The sequence below is a fragment of the Eschrichtius robustus genome, chromosome 3, assembly GCF_028021215.1.
Source record: "Eschrichtius robustus isolate mEscRob2 chromosome 3, mEscRob2.pri, whole genome shotgun sequence".
NCBI lineage: Eukaryota > Metazoa > Chordata > Mammalia > Artiodactyla > Eschrichtiidae > Eschrichtius > Eschrichtius robustus.
Window position 1 is genome coordinate 152,709,868 of NC_090826.1, and position 20,721 is coordinate 152,730,588.

The following is a 20,721-nucleotide window of genomic DNA, read 5'->3' on the forward strand; positions in this document are numbered from 1 at the left end:
GGGAACGCGTCCCTGCCTTGAAATGTGGAAGGCTAGGGGTCAGGGCAAATGAAAGAGGACACGCCTCTGAGAGCAGAAGTAGATCAAGTTGGTGGTGGCATCAGCGGTCTCAGCTTTGGGAGCTGGACGCAAGGCTGGTAACAACCTCGCACCACCCACAGATCACCCACTGACGCTGGCCTCCTGCCCACAGCTCCAGGCACACAGCCCCCAGCCCAGCCCCCGTGCCACTGAAGGCACCCTAAATGTATGCTCAGGCACACTCGCAGGCCGCATCCCCATGCTAAACACTGCTGGCTTGCCACCCCCCCAACCTCTGAAAGGGAGCAGAATTAATGCTGAAAGCCTGACAAAGCGTGGCTGCCTTCCAGCACCAAAAATACCTCCCGTGATCCGAGGAGCTACTGTACTGGCATCTATCTGTGGAGCTGGAGCTGTTGCTGTGACAGAGAGAGGACTTCCCCTGGGGGTCGGCTGGGTGCCCATTTGGGCCTATTCTCCCCAAAGTCTCAGGCTTCCTTTAAAGGCCTGAGGAGGCCTGCTCAGCCAGACCTGCCTCTGCAGGAGAAATACTTATTTCTCCCAGGAAAAATTCAGCTCCATTCCAGAGTGTGCCATTGCCCTGTTCTCTCCCACTTGTCTTATCCTCTTCCCCAAGTTACCCATCTAGTTACAAGCAAAGAGGGGGCCCGGGGCCCAGGATAACAATGCAGCAGCCACAGATGACTTTGCAGGGGTGAGGTTCCAGGAGTACCGTGACTTCAGAGGTGGGTGGGTTGGGATGGAGGAGATCCCTATTGAGCTTGCTACAGTTTTCCAAAGATGAGGATTTGGCATAAGACAAACATCTCCCCATCCATCCATCCATCCATCCATTTGGTAAACACTTATTAAATACCCACCACGTGTGCAGAACTGTGCTGGGCTGTGACCATTCCCCCTGATGGAAATGAGGATGACCTACAAGGCACTGGCAGAGTCTTGATGAGTCCCCAGGGGCCATGAGTTTGCTATCAGCTGGACAGGATGAGAAAGAAGACATCAAAGACCAGACAGACACCAGAAAACTCAGGTCCCAGAAAGACATAGACAGGTCTGAGGGCATAGAGCCTATTAGCATGATTATTAGCATAATTTCTCTAAAAATATGTGTGGAAGAGATAATCATGTACTATGTACAATTCCATTTTTAAAAAATCCAATAAAGTTGCTCTTAATAAATAATGTTTGTGAAATGAATGAATGAATGGATACCCAGTGATCAAAAAGATGCGGTTATTAGAGCACCTTTGAAGATCAAAGGCTCATGTATATTGCCATTGCCTCAGAGGATGTTATATCTAAATACACACCATGAAACTGAGTTGTTCTTTTTTTATTCCCAAGATATATTGTTATAATTATGTGCGTAACTAATAAGATCCATATTTGTTTTAGCCTATTAGGACTAAAAATATGAACAAATCTTTCCATTTTAATGATACTATTAATTCTTCTAACATTTCTACATATTTCTATTTTAACTCCCACAACTCTCTGAAGATTGAAGGTGGAAATCCCCATTTTGAAGATGGACAAACCGAGGCCCAGAGATGTTAAGGGTACTTAACAGGGTGCCTCCCAGTAGACCTGGTAGTGTTCTTGACATTGTCATGCTGACCGCAGGAACCCCCATAATCTCACAGGACCAGACCTCAGGCCTGAGTTCAGTGGCAATGTACAAACTGGGTGACATTGTGTCATGCTGCCTGCAACATGTTCTCCTACCTGTCTTCTCTCTCTCTCCCTCCCTCTCTTCCTCTTCACTATTTATTTGAAAAGGGGAAGGGAGGCTGGGTTGCAGGATGTGGTGAGTAGAGAAGTCTGTTTAATTTTACCTTCTTTGCTCTTCGTTCTAGGGTTGATTTCTGGACCACATGTAGGGAGGTAGTATTAGAAAATTACTTAAATTGTATTGTAGTAGAATAGTCCCAAGATATGATTAAATTGTGGCAAAGGGAAGAGCTGTAACCTCTTCCAGGGTCACGCAGCACTTGATTGAGAACCAGAAGGTCCTAATTTTCAGCTTCAAGCTTTACCGGTTAGGTATTTCCAACCCTACCACTGCCTGTCCTGGGTGGAGCTGACCAGACCAATGCTCCATGTATCAAACAAATAAGAGAAATGTTCCAAAATCTTCTAGCATCTTCTTCAAATTATATTCCTTAATAAATTGTGGTTTATATTCGGTCTAACCAAAGATAAGACGGTAGACAAGACTGTCTGGATGAGGAGACAAGATCAACTTATAAAGAGAAATAAATAATAATATAGGGTAACTTTTGATAATTGTCTGGAGGGGTGCCAACGATAAATGCTAAAGAAGTTCAAAGAAAAGAGTAGGTATGGATCAGGAAAGACAGCTTAGATTCTTTGTGGCTGCACAGGGCACAACAAAGAATAACCAGTGAAAGTCACAATAAGACAAATGTCAGCTAATTAACAATGAGGAAAGAACTTTTGAAGAATTAGCTAATTTCTGTGACTGAAGTAAATCTTACATTTCCCCCCAATGCTGTATTGAATGGGTGATTGCGCAAGACAACCGGTGAGTCTACATTTATTCTTTTCTTTTTTTTTTTTTTTTCTTTTTTTTTAAGGCCCCTGCTGCTCTGAGAATTCCCTGCGACTCCCTTTAGGGTTTCCGGAGCGGTTTTTTTCTTTCTTTCTTTCTATTTATACCACTGAGGACTGTGGCCACGAGAGGGCAGTAGAGGGAGCTCATCAGAATACTTGGACGTTTTGAGTAAACTCGCCTGTGCTCTAATTGGGAGCAGGGACTGCGCAGATCCTGCGAACTCGCTGGGATCTAGCTTGCAGGCCTGTTTCTCAAAGCCGCGTCCAGAGGCTACGGGGATACTGAGATTCTATAGGACATGGAAGCAATGGTCATAAAGGCACCGAGGCATTGCCATCCGGAATCCAGGCACCTCTCACCTTAGGTTATTAAAATAAGTTTTTTACCGCCGCCTCTCTGATTCCCCTGCCAGATAGGCCCCCTAGGTCTGGATACAGAAAGCTCCCCAGTGGTCCCCCCCTCCCTCACTTGCCAGATGCCCAGGATCCCTAACAGAGCTGGAAGCTTGCGACTCAGAGCAAGGCTCATCTTCGCATTATAAAAATTATAATTAGTAACAACAACTTCAAACCTCATTTGACAGCTTGTTGGCTTTTTGAGATTCACAAGTAGAGGAAATTTGCTTGGGCAAATTCTGAGAGCCCCTTCTTAACCTCGTCAGCCAAGGCCGGTTCCTCCCCATTCACCCCTCAAATTAAAGACGAAGAGAGAGATGTGCAGGATGTGCGCGGTGACAGGCGATGCTCAGGGAGGGGGACCCCACGTCCCCACTGACCTCACCCACTCTGCCGGCGTCCTGAGCTCCCCGGGGTTCAGCCGGCCGGGCTCTCCAGGCCTCCACCCAAATCCCCAGGCCCCAGCAGGATTTGCGTTGCCCCCTTTGCCACTTAAGGTGGCGGGTGGGTCCGGGCTGAGCCGGGCACAGGGAGGCAGCGGGGCGGCCTCCCGATGCCCAACCTGATTCTCCTTTGTTGACAGCTGGCGGAGGAGGAAGACTGTGCGGGCGGGGGAGGGGGCAGGGGGCTGGCTGCGGCGCGCGGTGCCAGTGGCGGGGGCGGCCCCAGCCCGGGCGGGCGCGGCCGGCAGGGAGGGGGTTAACGCGCGCGGCCTCTATGATAATGAGCTGCATGGTAATATAGGGAGGCCGGCTCTCAGGGCTCCGCCGCCGCCACCACCGCGGGAGCCGGAGCTGCCGGGCGGAGCGTCCGCGCCAGACTGGAGCGGGAGGGCGGCTGAGCGCAGTTGCTGGGAATTTTTCGGCCGAGAGGGCAGGCGATCCAGAGAGAGACCCCGCGAGCTCGGGAGCGGTGGGGAGCGCGGGCGCCAGAGCGAGCGAAGCGAACCTCGAAATAGATCTGGAGAGCCAGGTTCCCGGAGGAAATGGGACTGTGAATGAACCCGGGAGCAAGAAGGGAAGGAAGCGCCGCGATTGCTGATGTCAGAGGAGCCCGGAAAGTCGCGCCGGAAAAATCTGAAGACAGCCGGGGCTCTGCCGCTTCCCAAGGAGAGACACCGCCAGCCACGCACCCCACGCCCCCTCGGCGCCTCCCGGTTCCCCCAGCGAGCCGGCGTCAGGGCCCGGCAGGGCTGTTACGGGGCGGCGGAGGACGGAGGGGCGCGCGGACAGGAGACCGAGGGGCCACTTCAGGAATACAGATAAGTGGCTGGTGGCTTGACGTGGATTTTAATGAATTTGGACTCCATGTGGATTTGGTCGTCCCCGTGATCGCGAGCTGCTGGCAGCGAGAGGGGCAGCGCGCCGGCCTCGGAAGCCGGCGGCCGAAGCGGCCGGACCGGGGACGGAAGGACAGACCGACGTCTCCGAGCTGGGTAAGCGGCGCCCTTCGCCCTGTCCCCCGAAGCGCGCTCGCCCGGCCGCGGCTCCCCCCGCGCCCTCCTCCGAGGCGTCCCGGCCCCGAACGCCTGGGCTCGGCTGCGGCCGGCGAGTCCCCGCGGGGGGTCGGCCACTTTCGCGGGCCGGAGCGCGGCGCGCGCGCGCGTGTGCCGGCTGACTCCCTGCCGCCGCCTCCAGCCCAGGCTTCCCCGCTGGCGCCCCGCTTCCCCGCTGGGCTGCTGGCGGGCGGCGCTCCACGGCGCGCTTCCACCGCGTACCTGCCTGCAAGCTGCGGCTCGGGGAGCGCGGGGGCAGCGGGACTGTCCCGAGAGCTGCAGCCCAAAGCGGGCCTCCGAGGCACTGCACGGGCAGGAGGGCCTGGGCCACTGTGGCCGGCGCTCAATTTGGGGACGTTCACTCTGGTGCTGTAGTCCCTGGAGGCCGCTGGCTGTTCCTTCGGAGCAGGGGACTTGGGAATCAAAGGGGAATGCCTCATATGCGCGGCTTCCAGAGGCTCAGGGAACGACACCAAGGCACCCAATGGGATAAGTGCCCCATGCCCCCTTCTGTGCGCCCTCGTGGTGAAGCACCCATAAGCACCATCCCCTGGTCTGAGCCTCAGGAGAGGGTTGGGGGTTGAAGGAGGAGAGTATCCAGGGTCCGAGAGGCTCGTTATAAGCCATTTTAGAATATTTTCCTTCTTGGGCTTCTTCTTGCCCCAACCCACAAGTGATGTAGGGATCTTAGAAAATTCTAGCCCTTTTTATCCATCCCACAGGTAGTCTCTGTAAATATGTTAATCATGGTCTTGATGGCCAAAGAGAGAAAGTCATCCGGAAACTGCCATCCCAGGTCCCTGACAAATGTCCACCTGTTTGGCATGACCTTTGCCCTAGAAGGAGCTACCTACTCAAACTCAGCTCGGAGGGATAGAGATAATGGGGGAGGTGGAAGTAAAAGACTTGGGGTTCAAAGTCATTTGTGTCTAGAAATGAGAGCCCCATGAAGTGGGCAATGGAAATATGATCAGGTCTCCTGTAGGGTTCTGAGATCCTAGGGTAATAGTGGCATATCCTAGTAGTGGCTATACAAGGGACATAAGACAGGACCAGTTTGAGGCAGTAGCTTGGGGACCCAGCAGCTTGGAGGAACCTACAGAAATTTGGGGAGCCATTCATCCCCTTCCTTCTATCCATGAGCACAGTGGACGGGGTTCATGAGCATCAGATCAAGATGAGTATCTGTGCTGGGCAGGGCTGGACGTCCTGGGAGCTGGGAGTCAGGTTCAGTTCCTCCGCACACTGGTCCCCACACAATAGCAGGCTCCTGTCTTTCTGGGCTTCTTTCCCAGACCCTGAAACTTCAGTCTTCCCTCTGGGCAGGCTTTGGAGTCTGGGGCCTTCAACAGAGCGTCAGAGCCCGGGGAAGAGATAGCTCTGGCTGGAGGAATTCAGCTATTCCTAACTGAAATGCACAACTTTTGTGCAGACACCCCAGAACACTCCAGGAGCTGCTAGCAGCCCTCTCTCCTCTGACCTCCTGGCAAGAAGATAGAAGAATTCATTAATTTCCCCCTCCCCTCATCTAGCACCTTTTGAACTAATTACCTATGATCTCCCCTCCTTGGCCTGGGGGTGGGGTGGGGGGTCAGGTGGGAAGGTAGGGAACCAGGGAAACTGAGAGCAATCTGTCAAGTACCCTAGCGAGGTTGTTTTGCTTTTCCCTTCTTCCACCTGGCATCTCCGCTTATGCCCAACCCTTCCTCATCTCGGAACCTGCTCTCACTGCCAGCATTACCTGAAAGAGTGGTTCCCCTCAGCCCTCTAGCCAACCCTCTTCAGGGACCCGCTGATAAAGGAAGGGCAGTGCAGACTGCCCTCTCCGCTCCCTCACTGTCCTCAACAAATTGCATTAGGATGGGGCAAATTGGCTTGCAAAGCAGTTAAATGGAAATGACATTTGGAGCGCTGTGCAGTGGGTATGCTGCTGAAGAGCAGCAGGATGGGAGGCGGTGGAGCGCAGGAAGGTACCCTCTGCCCAGGACCACGAGTCTGGCAAGGGGTTTCCACTTGGCCCTTCTCTTTGACAGGATGTAAGGACCAGGACCGGGGTCCCCCATAGCCTGGAGCAGGACGGAGGGGAGCTGGATGGCCTTTCAGCCCCAGTCTAAATGAGTAAATGGTGGTGTCCCATGTCCATCAGCCCAAAGCAACCATGTCATTAAAAGGCTGGTGGCCCTGCTTTCAGAGCTGCCCTGAATACCTACCCCTGTCCCCAAAGCACCAGGGAACATTCCCTCTCCAACCTTTTGACCATCAAAAGCTGCAGGTGTGATGGATGTAAAAGTTCACCATCTGTTGTAGTGGAGTCTGTGCTTAACATGAGGTTAAAGAGAAACCCTTCGAAGAACAGCTACTTCTCTACCAGGCCCCTTTCCCATTTCCAAGTACTTCTGGTGATTTTGTTCATCTTTATTTCATGGGCATGTTACAAGGAAACACACAAGCGGGATGGGAAACCAGTGACACGGTTAAATATACAAGGAAGCAGCTGGCAGCAGCCTAAACTCACCAGTTCAGGTACCATGAAATATTTATGGCTCTGGAGTTGTCACTGTTTGGGGGTTTTATAGTCTCTATCCTGCCTCCTTTGCTATGGCTGCCTCTCCAAGATAAGGGGTTTGGTGCGGGGGGTGGCGGGGAGACGATTTCCATCTCCAGCAGCGACCCCCCCTCAGCTGTCTCCCTGCATTGCCACACAGCTGTCTCCGCACACGCAGACTGGGGCCCAGTATACTCTGTCCATCATGGCACAGCGAGAGGCGAGGAGCTCCAAGCCAAGCCCCCACCCCACTCCCGTTCTGATCATAAAGAGACCGGAGCATTGTGTTACTACAGTCTGTTAACTATGGATAAGTCAGGATTGTCCACAGGGAAAGTGGCAGAAGCAGGCTTTGAGGTGCTGTAGTTTTACAGCTTGCTCACACACCCTTCCCCCCAGCACTGCCGCCCTCACCCAGGGCCAGTCTGTTATCAATTCATTATAAGTGAATATTTCTCCCCTTCACAGATGCTCTGTTCCAACAATAGTGAATGGAACTGATTCCCTTATGGGAAACAGTGTTTTTCACTTAGTTACAAAGATTTCATGCCTGATTAGAGTAAATGAGGGCTGGGGGTGTGTCCCCTTCTTGTCTGGTCATTTCTAAAGGTGAGCCCTGTGGAGACAGAGAAAGGCAATTCTTCCCGGGGGGGTCAAACAGCTGGTCCTAAGGGCCAGGAGGGATGGATGGTAAGAACAGGACACCCCCTTTCTCCCTGCCTTAGCCCTCAGGCTCTCCGGGGCCCTGTTCCTGGCCTTTGGGCATATGGAACCTCTACTGTTCCATCTGGGATTCAAGGGCAGAAATAGAGGCGAGAAAGTTCTTTGTTGGGGAGCAGTGTCCCTACAGGGCAAGTGTAAAGGGAGAGGAGGAAGGGAGGGGGAGAGAGGAAAGAAAAGGCCCCAGCAGTGCACAGGCTCCTGTTCCCACAGTTGGTTAACCATTAAGCCCTGCCCTGGCCTGGACCTGTCTCCTGCTTGGGTGGAAGGATACTCTCAGAAACCCAGAGGGGCAGCAGGTGATCCCCATGCCCACCTCCCCCTGCCACAGGACATTCGCCGTGTCTCCCCTCTCCCCTTCGACCCCCAGCTCAGTCCTGGCCCCCACTCCCCCTTTTCTCTCCCTCTCCCCTGGCACCGGCATCCTCCTCCCAAACCCTGCCAGCTGTCCCTTCACCCAGGCTTTGCCAGTTGTTTGCCTGACAGCATGCATGTCCCACGGGGAAACAGGCAGGATAGCGAGGAGAGTGGATGGAGGGGGTGAGCTGGGTTCACACAGGACTCCAGAGCCAGAGCTCTGAGCTCAGGTTATAGACTGCTTCAAACCTACACATCACCCCACGAGGCCCAAGTTTGCTTGGGGGATGGGGGTGGAGGGGGTTTTGGCCAAAGTTCCCTCTCCTCCGGGAATGCCTGATTTCCGCGAGGGTCCCTGCCTTGGCCCCCTGAGATAGGCCACTTTCTCCAAGGCCTTGTCAAAGCATTTCCAGCTCCTCAGACCTGGAGCCCTGAACTTCAGGGAAAAAAACCCAGGAGACGGACCAGAGATGCAGACCAAGATATAGGAGCGAAGGCACATGTGGCAAGACCCAAGTCAAGATGCAGAAACAGTCACAGATAGGCGGAGAGAGGCAAGGTGACAGAAAAGTAAGATAAAGACGGAAAGACTGACAGTGTGAATGGGGCGAGAAGAGTTGAGAACAGATGTGGGAAGGAACAGTCCAGGCCTGAGGGGGGCTTCTGGTCTTCCCAGGCCCTAAGGCGAGGCTCCTCTGGGCTGAATTGGGAAGCTGAAGTAGCAGGTTATCTCCACTAGAGGGGACTCGTGAAAACCAGGCTTGGCCCTAAACAGTGGCTTTTGTGCTTATTTGGGTTTTTTTTTTAAGAAGAAAAAAATAGTTAAGATATATTAGAAACTCCCAGCTGTCACTACGCAGAGACCACAACTGGTAGGGTCCTTTTGCTGGTGGGACCTCTGGGCCCGTCTGGCTGCAGGGGAGCGGGAAAGGCGCCTGCAGCATTAGGAGGTGGGGGTCCAGCATGGTGAGCAGCTCAGGGAGAGGCCTGCCGGGCAGGCAGGATGCATCTGGGGGTGGGAGACAGGAGGGGGCAAGCATTCTCAAGAAGTCCTGGCCCGCCGGCTGGCCTGGCCTGCCAGGAGGCTTTTGCCTTTCTTTATCAGCAGTAGAAGTTTTGGCGCATCCCCAAGGTGCCTTCACAGGCCTTCCCTTCTCCCAGCTCCCTAAATGCGAATTTTCAAAACACTCTCAGGTGGTGGCAAAACTGCTCCTGAGGAGACTTTTTAAAAGAGACCTTTCAGGAACTGAACGCATGTCAACGCTGTATCACTGATTTAATCTTTGTCTTCATACTCTCTGCGGGAGCCTTTCTCTGAATTATAATTCCCCCTTTCATTTCAGCAGAGGACAATATGGAGAGAACAGAGTCCAGAGGCTTTTCTCATCTAAGGAGATAATAACTGTCTAACAGGGGTAGGGAAAAATATTGAAGCTTGGGGATGGGCAGTGGGCCAGAAAGGAGCATCTCTTCAGATCTGATACCATCCTCTGATATTTAATCTTGGCTTCCCTTTGGCTCAAATTTACCTGGGGTCAAAGTGGGAGGGGAGGGAGGAGAGAGCAAAGAAAAAAGAAAAACAGGATAAATGTATCATGTTATGGAAGTCTAATCCTGCTTTTCCTTGGCTAAAATTACTTTCGGTAGGAGAGATAAAGTGGAGTTGCCCTTGCAGAGTTCAACTTGTCTTTGAGAAGGAAGAGGCGGAGGAATCCTGGGGCTCAGAGTGAGTAGCTGATGAGTGAACCCCTCTCCTCTGTGACCCCCCCAGCACAAGTTCTCTCTGAAGCTTTGAGAGTGAAGATGGAGGCCCTGAGTTAGGCACCTTCACTGCTTCTCTGCGCTGTCTGGGGAGTTAAACTTTTTGTATTTACAAGCTTCCCTTCCCACCTTAGTTTCTTGTTTGGGTACGGGGGGATAGAAAAAAGAGGTATAGAGAAGCTAAACAACGCCTCCAAGTTTAATCTTCATATAGGAATTGTTGCCCTTGTACTGAAAGCAGGAATTGCCATCCATTTGGGTTTAATCAAGTAGAAATCCGTCACTTACGCAGTGCTAGGAATGTGTAACACTTGGTACCAAGATGAAAAGGTAACAGATCCTACCTTTAAGACTCTTAAGGGCATCCTGGGGGGAGGGAGAATTACATAAGCCATGTACCCTCACAGAAGTTTAATATAAGGCAGAATGGAGTTAACAGTATGTTGGGGGTGTCAGAGGAAGTGGAGCTCCTGGAAGCTTTTGCTCTAGTCAATGGAAGGTGTAGGTTTCCAGGAGAGAGGCTCGGGTGTCTGAGAACTTCATATTTCCCTGTCAAGAATGACTGTCTAATGCTCTCCCACTCCTCACCCTCTCAGAACTACCCCTATTTTTTTTTCCTCATCCTCCTCCGCAGAGTTTAAAATGACACCACTGTAGTTGCTTTCTATTAGTCAACATCCTAGAGCAAGATCTCCATGTAGCACCCTCCCAAGGGGTTTTCACCGTGTATTCTATGTAAATTGCATCCCTTTCCGGTCCCCTGGAGCTGGCAGCATGGACGCCACTGTGCTTCATCAGGAAACGTTATTACTCATCTGTATTCACATTGAAGCGTCTGGAATCCTGCCGTTAGCGCACCACATTTATCTGAAGGAACCCATTAAAGGGAACAAACCTGAGAGAAAAATATTCGGATTTTCCCCCTCACCATAGCTGAGCAGAAGAACCCCCTCCACGAGCCACTCCAAATTAAATTTGGGGCGGAGGAGACCTGGCACTGGGGTGGACAGAACCAGGGTGCATGCTTGGGCTTTAAGAGGCCTTTGAAACCTTTGAAAGTCTGTGCTTTTAAGAAATATGAATGTGTGTGTGTGTGCATTTCTGAAGCGAAGGAGTTTGTGATCCAACCCCCGCAAATGTAAAGAACCACTAGACTCTAGTCTCCAGGGCCTTTTCCTAGCCTCAGTTTCTGCTTTCTGTTCTGGTGGTGGAATGAGGGCTTTGGACTAGGAACTGTAACCCCAGTGCCTTCCCCGTGTCCCCAAGCGGTAGATGACTGACTCTTAGAGTAGACGAGAGAAATCCAGGGACAAAATGGCTCAGAATGTCAGGGAACCCAGGTGTCATAATTGCTCTGCAAACATGGACAGGTCATGGCACTTCTCTGAGCAGGAGGCAGGGCAGAGGACTCCTCCCTTTAAGGGATGGAGGGTGGAAGGCTCAGGAGGAGAGGAAGAGGTGGGTGAGAAAGCCCTGCCTGCCCTGTAGAGGCAGGAGGACCAGCGGGCAGACAGAAGGGACAAGAGGGGATGTTGCCGCTTTGAAGTGGTTTCCTGCTTCATAAAAGCGAAAGGCCTCAGCTGGGCTGGGTAAATATTACGTTGGCCTCTGACCTCCCACCTCCCCAGACTGCTCCCCCAGCTTCCCATTTTTTTCTCCTGAGCTACAGACATACCTGAGGGAGAAGAGCTTGTTCTCTGAACTTGGGTGTTCTCAGCGGGAGCCCTGGCCAAAGCCAGACAGGAGGACATGGCCCCTCCCCTGTGCCCAGACCTGAGAGCCTTCTGGGTCAGCCCGCGCTAGCAGGTCTGGCTCCCCACTCCACGCTGGTGGGTGGTGATGTTTTCCAGGAGAGAGGCGGTCAGTCCCCTGACAAGACTAGCCCTCTACCCTCACTTCAGCGGCCCAGACCCTGCTGGCAAGTCCCTTGATTCTCTGTGAAATTAAAACCGACACCACTAGGGTTTCTGCTAGGCAAACACCCCCTGAGGTTTATCCGGAAATTAACAAAATTCAAGTCTAATTCCCCCCTCCGAGTGACCCCCAGGGTGTGAAGCCCTTCAGGTTCTGGGCCCAAGAACCCAGCTGTGAGAGACTTAGAGAAAACCATCTGAACCGCTTGTGAAGCTGGGAAGTCACACCCGGCACCCTCCCGCAGGAGGCTTAGTCCAACCAAGAGGGGTCAGAACAGATGGTCAGGAAGAGTCTGGTGTCAGGTTAAGGTCCTAATGCATGGGAACAAAGGGCCTTCCTTCACACTTGTAGCTCTTCCCTCTTCCTAAAAGCTTTCTCACCTGTTGACCAGCGCTCATCCTCCATTTGCTCCCGGGTCCAGGAGGGAGATAAGAGGGAGCCACAAGACACTCAGGGAGAACTGCTGCCTGCCCCGCACCCAGCACCTCAGTTTCTTCATCTGTACAGTGGGAATGAATGCTTTCCGTGACTCCCCAAGCGCCCTCAGTTGCCTTTGTTTCTGAAGCCGGGCATGGGAAGATAGTGTTTGGGCATTTGGAAAAATGACGGTTGTTGCAAATGTGTAAAATTATTCTAAAATTTAGAGCAGGAATACAGCCAAGCTAGGGATGTTTTTCTCCTCTCTCTCTCTGTGTCTCTGAATTTGTTTGGAATTTTCTGAGAAAAATAAGATTTTTATTTAAAGAAAATCTGTGTGCTAAAGGTTTTGATATGTAAAAATAGATGAAGGGCTAAAGATTCAGTGAAGACTGGAAACTGAGAGGAAAACCAATGGTGATCCTGGCACTGGGGCCACATGCATGGTTTGGGGTTAGCACTAACCAGTGGGGCTGGAGTTTGAATTCTGAATTTGCTACCCTTGGGGCTTTGATGCCTTCAAGTCTAAGAGGAGAGATGAATGATACTGTCACAGAACTGGTAAGCTGGCATTTTTCTGGGAGTCAGCCTCCCATGGCAGGGCAAGGGGCAGAGCTCATGGGCCCCTAGCTGCCTGCCTGCAAACAGCTTACATCTCTCTGCAGAGAGAGCTCCTAGGAGTATGGATATGAATGGGATGGACACAGCATGAAAAGCATCAGCAGGAGCTGGGGCCAGAGCCCAAGCTGGACCCTGGACCTCAGGGATTAGATCCTTGGCCAGCGCTGATCCCTGGGCAGAACATAGCAGGATGTCTGGGGAGAAGCATCAGCTATCTTGTGCTAGCCCAAGAAACTCCCCCGGGCCCTCCCTGCTGCAGCACAGAGCCTTGTCCCTTGTTGGAAGCACAGAGCATGGGAAGGGGGCTATGAGAGGAGGGAGCCCTGTGCCTTCGACAGCACTGTCCAAGAGCCAGCGGTGGAAAATGAGTGTGACAAGATGCCTTGAGTTTCTTTTCTAGAATATTATGAAGAAAACAGTTTGAATTACACAAGAACGGGTGTTGTATGTAGAATACTTGAGAAATGGTTCTGAGGATTTGATAGCAGCTTTACCCAGGCCCACATAATAGATGCGGCAGCCGAGTCCAGCCTGGGAGAGTGGATTGCCCTGTGTCACACAGTGAGTGGCCAGGCACGGTGTCCACCTGTGAGGAGGTCTGCTTGCCCCGGCCTGGCCCAGCACACTCTCTCCACCTGCCCATGTAGCCACCTTCTCTTTCCATTCTCTCATTCCCCGACCCTGTGCTCAGCGCTGTCCCCATCTCTCTCCCTTGGGTTTGAGCGTGCGTCCCCGAGAAGTGACCTCTCCCCTGCTCTGCCAGTCCGCCGGCCCTAGGACACCCCGATGCCTCTCTGTGGCACTGGGCAGTGTGTAGAAAGGCCCCCCTCCCTTAAGTAGCTCCAGCCAGCTTCCCTCCATCCACCGCAGGCCTTGCTGTTTTCAGAGTCAACGGCCCTGGCAAAGCCCAGCCACCCCTCCCTCCCCAGAGGCAGCGTGGGTACTGCTTGTGTGGCGGTCTCTATAGAGTCTGCATTCACAACTTGAAGAGGGTGAGACAATGACCCGAGCAGCCGCCTGCAGACTGTGCTGGCTGGGAGGCTGCCAGAGTGGGAGGTGGGAGCCTGGGCCGGCCAGGGTCTGCCTACCATGCACCTGCGAGCTTTCTCAGGCAGCCGTGGCTGACCCAGAGGAGATGCGAGGTGGAATTGGGATCCAGAGGACCTGGTCCAGGCCACCTGACTGGCTTCTACCACAAGCCCCCAGCCTCCTTAGCCAAGGTTTCCACCAGCTGTGTAGTCACTCCAGGCCTGGAGGAAATAGCAGGGCCCTGGCTCCTGAGGTTGCAGCCATTTGTGGCCTGAGGACAGTAAGAGGCAGAACACTTGTCCAGGTAGAGACAAACAGGCCACTTCACCAGGAGCCTGCCCAGGCAGAAGAAAGGTACTGTACATTACTTGCAAGGAGATTGGAGTTGGCATAACATGATTTACTTTGAACAGATGTTTATTGAATATCTACTATGTGGCAAGTATTATGGGAGGGAGGCAAGTGGCTGTCGTGGCTCTTGAGGAGCTTCCAGTGTGGCAAGGGAAAAAGGGGATACACACAAATAATGGTCATGCAAGTTAAGTGTTGCAGGAACACAGGAGAGAGAGATTAACCAGAGCCATGCAACCCAGAAGGGGCCGTCTAGGGAGGGAATGGGCTCTACATCATTTGGGGAATTCAAGCAGAGATTGGAAGATGATGACCAGGTCTTAAGAAGGGATTCCTGTGTGGAGCAGGAAGGTATAAGAGGGATGGCTGAGGTCCCCACCCACGTCCCAGTCCTCTAACCTTGAGTCTTTCTGTTTGCTGCTCAGTGGATTCAGTGGAGGAAAAGGCTCTTTTGAGAAGTGAGGATGAGTGTCAGGTCCGTGAGAATGACCCGCAGCTGCCGGCCTAAATTCCACAGTAAACAGAGTTGGTTCTCACACCTTCATCCCCATGACTCCCCTCAGAGCAGGGTGCCAGGAAGCCTGGGCTGGGATAAGCCCTGGCCTCCCCTGGAGCCAGAATTGTCCTAATCGTGTTAAAATGAGTGCTCGGTCTACAAGCAGGGGCAGACCCGCGTGCGCTGAGACTTGGTCAGCTCTCTGCCTGCAAAGCTCTAACTTCTAATCATTGTCATAAACAGGACGGAAGCAGCTGCTCACTCCAGTCTATTATCAGCTTGGCTGGAGACAGAGAAATTTAAATGGCAGTGAGATGCTTAGCAGAGCAACGAAAAGTCGGTGTTAAAAATAAAGAAAACGAGACAGCTTGTTTCATCGAAATAGAAGGGTTATTAAACAGCCCTAAATTAATCAGTGATCTGCCAGGGTTGGGAGTCGGAGCGCCGCAGAGCCAGGGTAGAGAGCTGGGAGAAGATGGGGGAGAGCAAGTCAGAGGCAGGTAGGAGCTGCCTACGATCTCAGCCCAGGCTGCAGGGATTGTGGAAACAAGGTCTTCAGAAGGGGAGTCGGCAAATAGTTTTCTGCCCCACTGATAAGAGCAGGTTGGGTGGGGAGGGGATTTTGGTACCCCAGCCTCTCCCCCTACAAAGCCCTGCTTCTGATTTCTTTCCATCTGCCACCACCGGCGCCAGCCCTTGGGCCATCTCCAGTCCTCATCTCCTCCCCAGGGCTGGGCAGGAGCAAGTGGCATTTGGTGGAGGACCACAAGCTCCCAGCCAGTCTTCTTCCTCTCTCGCAGGGTGTCCCCAAGAACTCAAGCCTGAGTTGAACTCCTTACACTGCACTCCCATTCCGAAAGAGTGGTGACAGTATATCCCAGGTATGGCCAGAGCCTGGCCTGCCTGCAGGGAGGCTAATCTCTGGAGTCAGGGGTCTGTCCTTGGTGATATCACTTGGACTCCAGCCAGCAGGGCAGCAGGGAGACAGGTGTAACTCCAGGAGCCCCAAGTCCAAGGCCCACTTCCACATCAGGTACCTTCTCCAAAATATTTCACCTCAGGTCTACCTAAGTCTCCTCACTGGTGAAGTGGTGATGCCGATGCTGTTCTCTCCCTCACAGGCTTGCATATGGGGTACATTAATGGGATAACATACATGAAATTCTTAGCCAACTATAAGATCGCTGCACAAATGCTAGTTTATACTGCAGCGGGGTCCCTTGGAGACCTAGGACAAAACATCAAAAAGACTTCCCAGAGGGCGCGACAGGGGTCTGGGGGAAGCGGACTTGCTCGTACCTGGGCGGAGCCACGGGAGGGGAGGCCGGGCCCAGCATGTCCCTGAGCACTTGTGCTCCCGCCAGGCTGGGCAGCAAGTTGGATCTTGAATCAATCACTCCAGGAGCATTTTCTTTGCTCTTTGACCTCAACATTCTTTCTCCTCCCGCCCCCCCAACCTCCTGCTTCCATCCTGGCTGTTTACCCTTTTCCAGGCTCCTCTCTCACACCCCATTCATCATCGGGGGCCAGAGCCTCACTCGAAAAGTCTCTCATCTCCTGCCCAGGTGGCCGCACGCTACACCGGCCTGCGTCTCCCCCTCTCCCCCCCGGCACATTCTTCTCCTGGGGTCAGCCTCCCCGATAATTGTGCCCTCCGCTTCCCCCCCCCCCCCCAGTAAAGCCGCAGGGGCCTGAAAAGTCTCTTCTTGCCTCCCTGCTCACCCAGGTGCTAAGGGTCCTTCAGGCCGATGCGCTTGCATTTTGGCACAGACAAGCCCCATAAGTGGACACACCTCTGCCCAGAGTGCCAGCCGCCCCAAAGTCTCCACGTGTCTCTTTTAACCAGCGCCACCCACAGTTCCCTTGCTCCGTGAGTGTGTGCGAGTGTGAATGCGCTTGTTACTTAAGAGAGACTGCTTGACAGCTCAGGATCTTTTCTGCAAAAGCTCGGAGTCTCAGACAAAGAGAGAAAAATAATAGAAACTGAAGGTGGGAAGGTACAGGGTGGGGACACAGCCTGCTTAAGAAGCTTCCTCATAAAAAGGAGTTACAGCTTTTTATTCGAAGGCAGGCTATTGATTCAGAAAAGCCCCAGAAAGGGACTTCCGTGGTGGTGCAGTGGTTAAGAATCCACCTGCCAGTGCAGGGGACACGGGTTCAATCACTGGTCTGGGAAGATCCCACGTGCCACGGAGCAACTAAGCCCGTGCGCCACAGCTACTGAGCCTGCGCTCTAGAGCCCATGAGCTGCAACTACTGAGCCCACATGCCACAACTACTGAAGCCCACGCGCCTAGAGCCCGTGCTCCGCAAAAAGAGAAGCCACTGCAATGAGACGCCCGCGCACCACAACGAAGCGTAGCCCCCGCTCGCCACAACTAGAGAAAGCCCACGTGCAGCAACAAAGACCCAACGCAACGAAAAAATTAATTAAGTAATTAAAAAAAAGAAAAGCCCTAGAAAGAAGGAGAGGCAGGGGAGATACTGGAGAGGAATTTCATCTGACGTGCTGACCAAACCCAGAGGAAGAGCCCCCCAAAATGTGGAGCTCAGCCCGTACGAACAGTTCTCAGCATCTCCTCGTCCTACGGGCCAGCTTTTCTCTCTTCTCCTTTCCTTCCTCTTTCCTGCCAGGGGCACCTGGATAAATCACCCAGAGTGGCAGAAGTGGCCTTAAATCACTCTCAGGGCCCTGAGAGGAGGGGGTGGTGCCCTGGGTAGCATGGGGCCCAGGGGACTGGAGGAATGGCTGCTCGGGACCAGCAGCACCCAGTTTCTCCCCAGAAGCCTGGGTCTGGGGATCTGGGTCCCCAAGCTCCACGCACAAGAACCAGCCCATCACCTGGCTGAAACAGAGCCTCACTTGTCGTCGCCACCATCCAGGGCAGCCACTGCTGCCAAGGAGATGATGCCATTGTACAGTGTTTCTCCAAAAACAGAAATAAGAGTAACTGGTGTTTATTCAAAACGGTGGAGTTTACAAAACACTTTCATATCTCTTTTCTCATCGATTCTCACCACAACCCTGTGAGGTGGCCTTTTCCAGTTGAGGAAACTAAGACGCCGAAAGGTTAAATAACATGTTCAAGGTCAGGGAACTAGTAAGTGGTAGAGCAAGACTTGCGCCCAGGTCTGCCCACAAAGCCCATAGCCTTACCTCTGCATCAGCTGCCCGGCAACATGTGTCACGGTGAGTTTGACCTCCTCATAGGAGAGCCCTGCTCCGAAACCTTCCTGGAGGGATCTCACCCCACCCACTCTGCTTCTGATCACTTTACGTTGTCAGTTGACCATTTATGATTATGTGCTTTTCATGTGATCGATGATAGTGTATGCTTCACGGCTTCTTGCCAAGACTTTTCCTGCACCAACCCTGTCTGCATGGGGCATTCTTCAAAGGAGAGCTGGCATCTTCCCACTCTTCTCCATCCTTCTCCCCACCTTATCCACCTAGCCAATGACATTTGCTCTTCACCCAGTAGGCTCAAGATGAACAACAGCCAGGATCCTTCCCAAATGGTTCACTCCCTTCTTTACTACCTCCCAAAGATCAGTTATGACAAATCATTGAGCCAAGTGTATTAGTTCAGCCATGGCTTAGAGCAGCCTAGCAGGTGAGAAAAACATATGAGCATCCCCCCTTCCCTCTCCCCTGCTCTCCATGATTCAGACTGAGTGCAGGACTGAGTAAAAGGCATCATGCTACCCCTGTACAGGATGCCAAAGATGCCCTCAAAGAGCCTCTACTTCAATGGGAAGATAGGATAGTCACATGAAAAAGAGAGCCTACACTACCATGCAATGTGTGCTAGAAACAGCAATTTTTGACTTTGGAGGAAAGACAGGGAGGGCCTAGAGGCTTCCTGAGATTTTGAAGAATGGACAGGGTTTAGATAGGCAAAGAAGAAGGTGGAGATGGGCATTCCAGGGAGAGGGGACCACAGAGATAAAACTGTGTGAGGTGTTTTGGGGACTCGGCAAATGAACCAGTTTGTTAGGAGTGGAGTCACCCGGGAAGAGGTAGGAAGGGAGGCCAGAGAAAGACAGAAGAGCCAGCTTGGGAGGACTTGAACTTGGGCACTTAGCAGTCCCGAGTCTGTCTGGGCAACAGCAGGGAGCCAAGGAAGGTGTTTTCTATGTGGATACCATACTTTGGCCCTATGCCTGGCAAAGTTAGTCAAAGTCAGTCCTCTGACACACAAGAAATGAAGCGGTACAGGGCACACCTTGCAGGAAATCTATGGCTGAATCTTAGCTGCCAATGGCCTTCACTGGGGTCCATCACAGTGGAAGATCTGGATGGTGACTGTGACTGTCTTACATGCACATTTTCAGCGAGGCAACACCAGGCTTGCTAGTAAAGAGGACCACTCTTTTGAACTTTGGGGAATCGCAACTTCTGGAAACAGACAGCATTAAAAAATGCACCTTGATCTGGCACTAATGGCTGCTTTCCCTCACGCAAGGACAAGGCAGCAGCAATGGGGAGTGCCCCTTGTCCCTAGAGCCTTTCAGTGGCTGCCATGGGGTAGAAAGCATGAGGGTCTGCAAGAGAAACAGGAAGTGCTCTCACCTGGGGACTCCTGGGGGCCGTTAAAATTCTTCTTCAAGAGGAGAAAGATAGGACATCTTCCTGGAAAGTAAGTGGCATTTAGGGCCATTCCACAGACTGAGAGCTGGGATAAATGTCTAGGGCTTTGTTTTTTTACTCCCCCCTCTCTTTTATCTTCCTCCCCTTTCCCTCCCACTGGTGAGAATTGGAGCCGTGTCACTATTCTTTGAAAACATTGCAGTTAATGACAGCATAATATGCCGTTATTTGGAGTAACTGTAATTTATTTAACCCCTTAGTTGGGTACTTTCTACCCTGTTTCCTGCTCTCCTGCCCCATTTCTATCTCAGAATCCTTAGCTCTTCCTTGTACAGTAAGCATGGGTGAGAAGGCAGGAGAGATACTTCCAGGCTCCTCGGAAAGATCATGTGGAATTTCCCTGAAAGGTGACCGCCAGGCAGCAAACCTCTTGCCACAAAACACCCACGGACTTCACCTTGTAATGGATAACTCAGCCCTGGCCACCTCCACCCTCAGCCCTGCTTCTTTACCAAAATAAAATGGGAGTCTCGAGTCTTGACCTTTAAAGTACTTGCCAAGTCTTACTTAACGTTCTCATGAGTCTCCCCAGATCAGGGACAAGAGGGTTTGATTGAAAAATAAATTCTAAATATCTAGGTGATGTGGAAGAGTGGGGAAAGCATGGGTGTCAGAAAGTTGTGCTTCCTAGCAGAATGATGCTAGTTACTCAACCTCCCTGAGATTCCATTTTTTCATCTGTGAAATGGGGAGAATAATACCCATCTTGCGGAATAATCACAAAATTACCCGTTGCGTATGCAAAGAATCTAGCAGTGTGCCATATAGCAGGTGGTTAATAATTAATAATAATGATAGCTGCTCCTCTTTATTATTTTTGCCATGGAAAACAAATGGAAATTGCTATCATTATGCTATTCATGACCCTTCTGGTATGAGGTCTTCTAACGTAAATTTGGACTTGATTTAGCAAAGCTAGATCTCCACTTTTATTCCTTTGTCAGACTTTGGAAGGAGCCTGAAAACTCCCCTTCCTGTCCTTTAATCCCATAATGCCTACCAGCAGAGCAACCCCATAATGAGGATGGTATGCGTATGGTCTGGCTAGAGTCAAGGGACCAGTGGGGTGACCTTTCTAGGGGCCCCATAGTGCAGAGGGCAGGTGTGCCCCCAGTGCCCACAGCTTGGAGCCTCAGAGCCCTGCTAAGTTGCAGAAATTCTTTCTGCCCCAGGGGTGAGGTAGTCATGGCAAGGCTGGGCTGCGCCATCCCCTAGAGGGGGTTGAAGAGGGCAGAGCCCACGGAAGGAGGAGGGGTAGGGGTGTCGGGCCGGCAGCTGCTTGAAATTGATTGCTCTTGTAGTTTAGTTTATACCATGGGACCTCTCCGCGCTGCCCGGGTGGCGACCTTTAG

General features: G+C 52.3%; 1 protein-coding gene across 1 annotated transcript in view; it reads left to right on the forward strand.

The window, feature by feature from the left end:
* Positions 1-4,313: 4,313 nt before the first annotated feature.
* Positions 4,314-20,721, forward strand: part of PLXNA2 (plexin A2) — a 227,872-nt gene continuing 211,464 nt past the window's right edge. The window contains exon 1 of the mRNA XM_068541516.1: positions 4,314-4,447. The gene's annotated coding sequence lies outside the window, so the exon portion shown is untranslated. The remainder of the gene's footprint in view (positions 4,448-20,721) is intronic.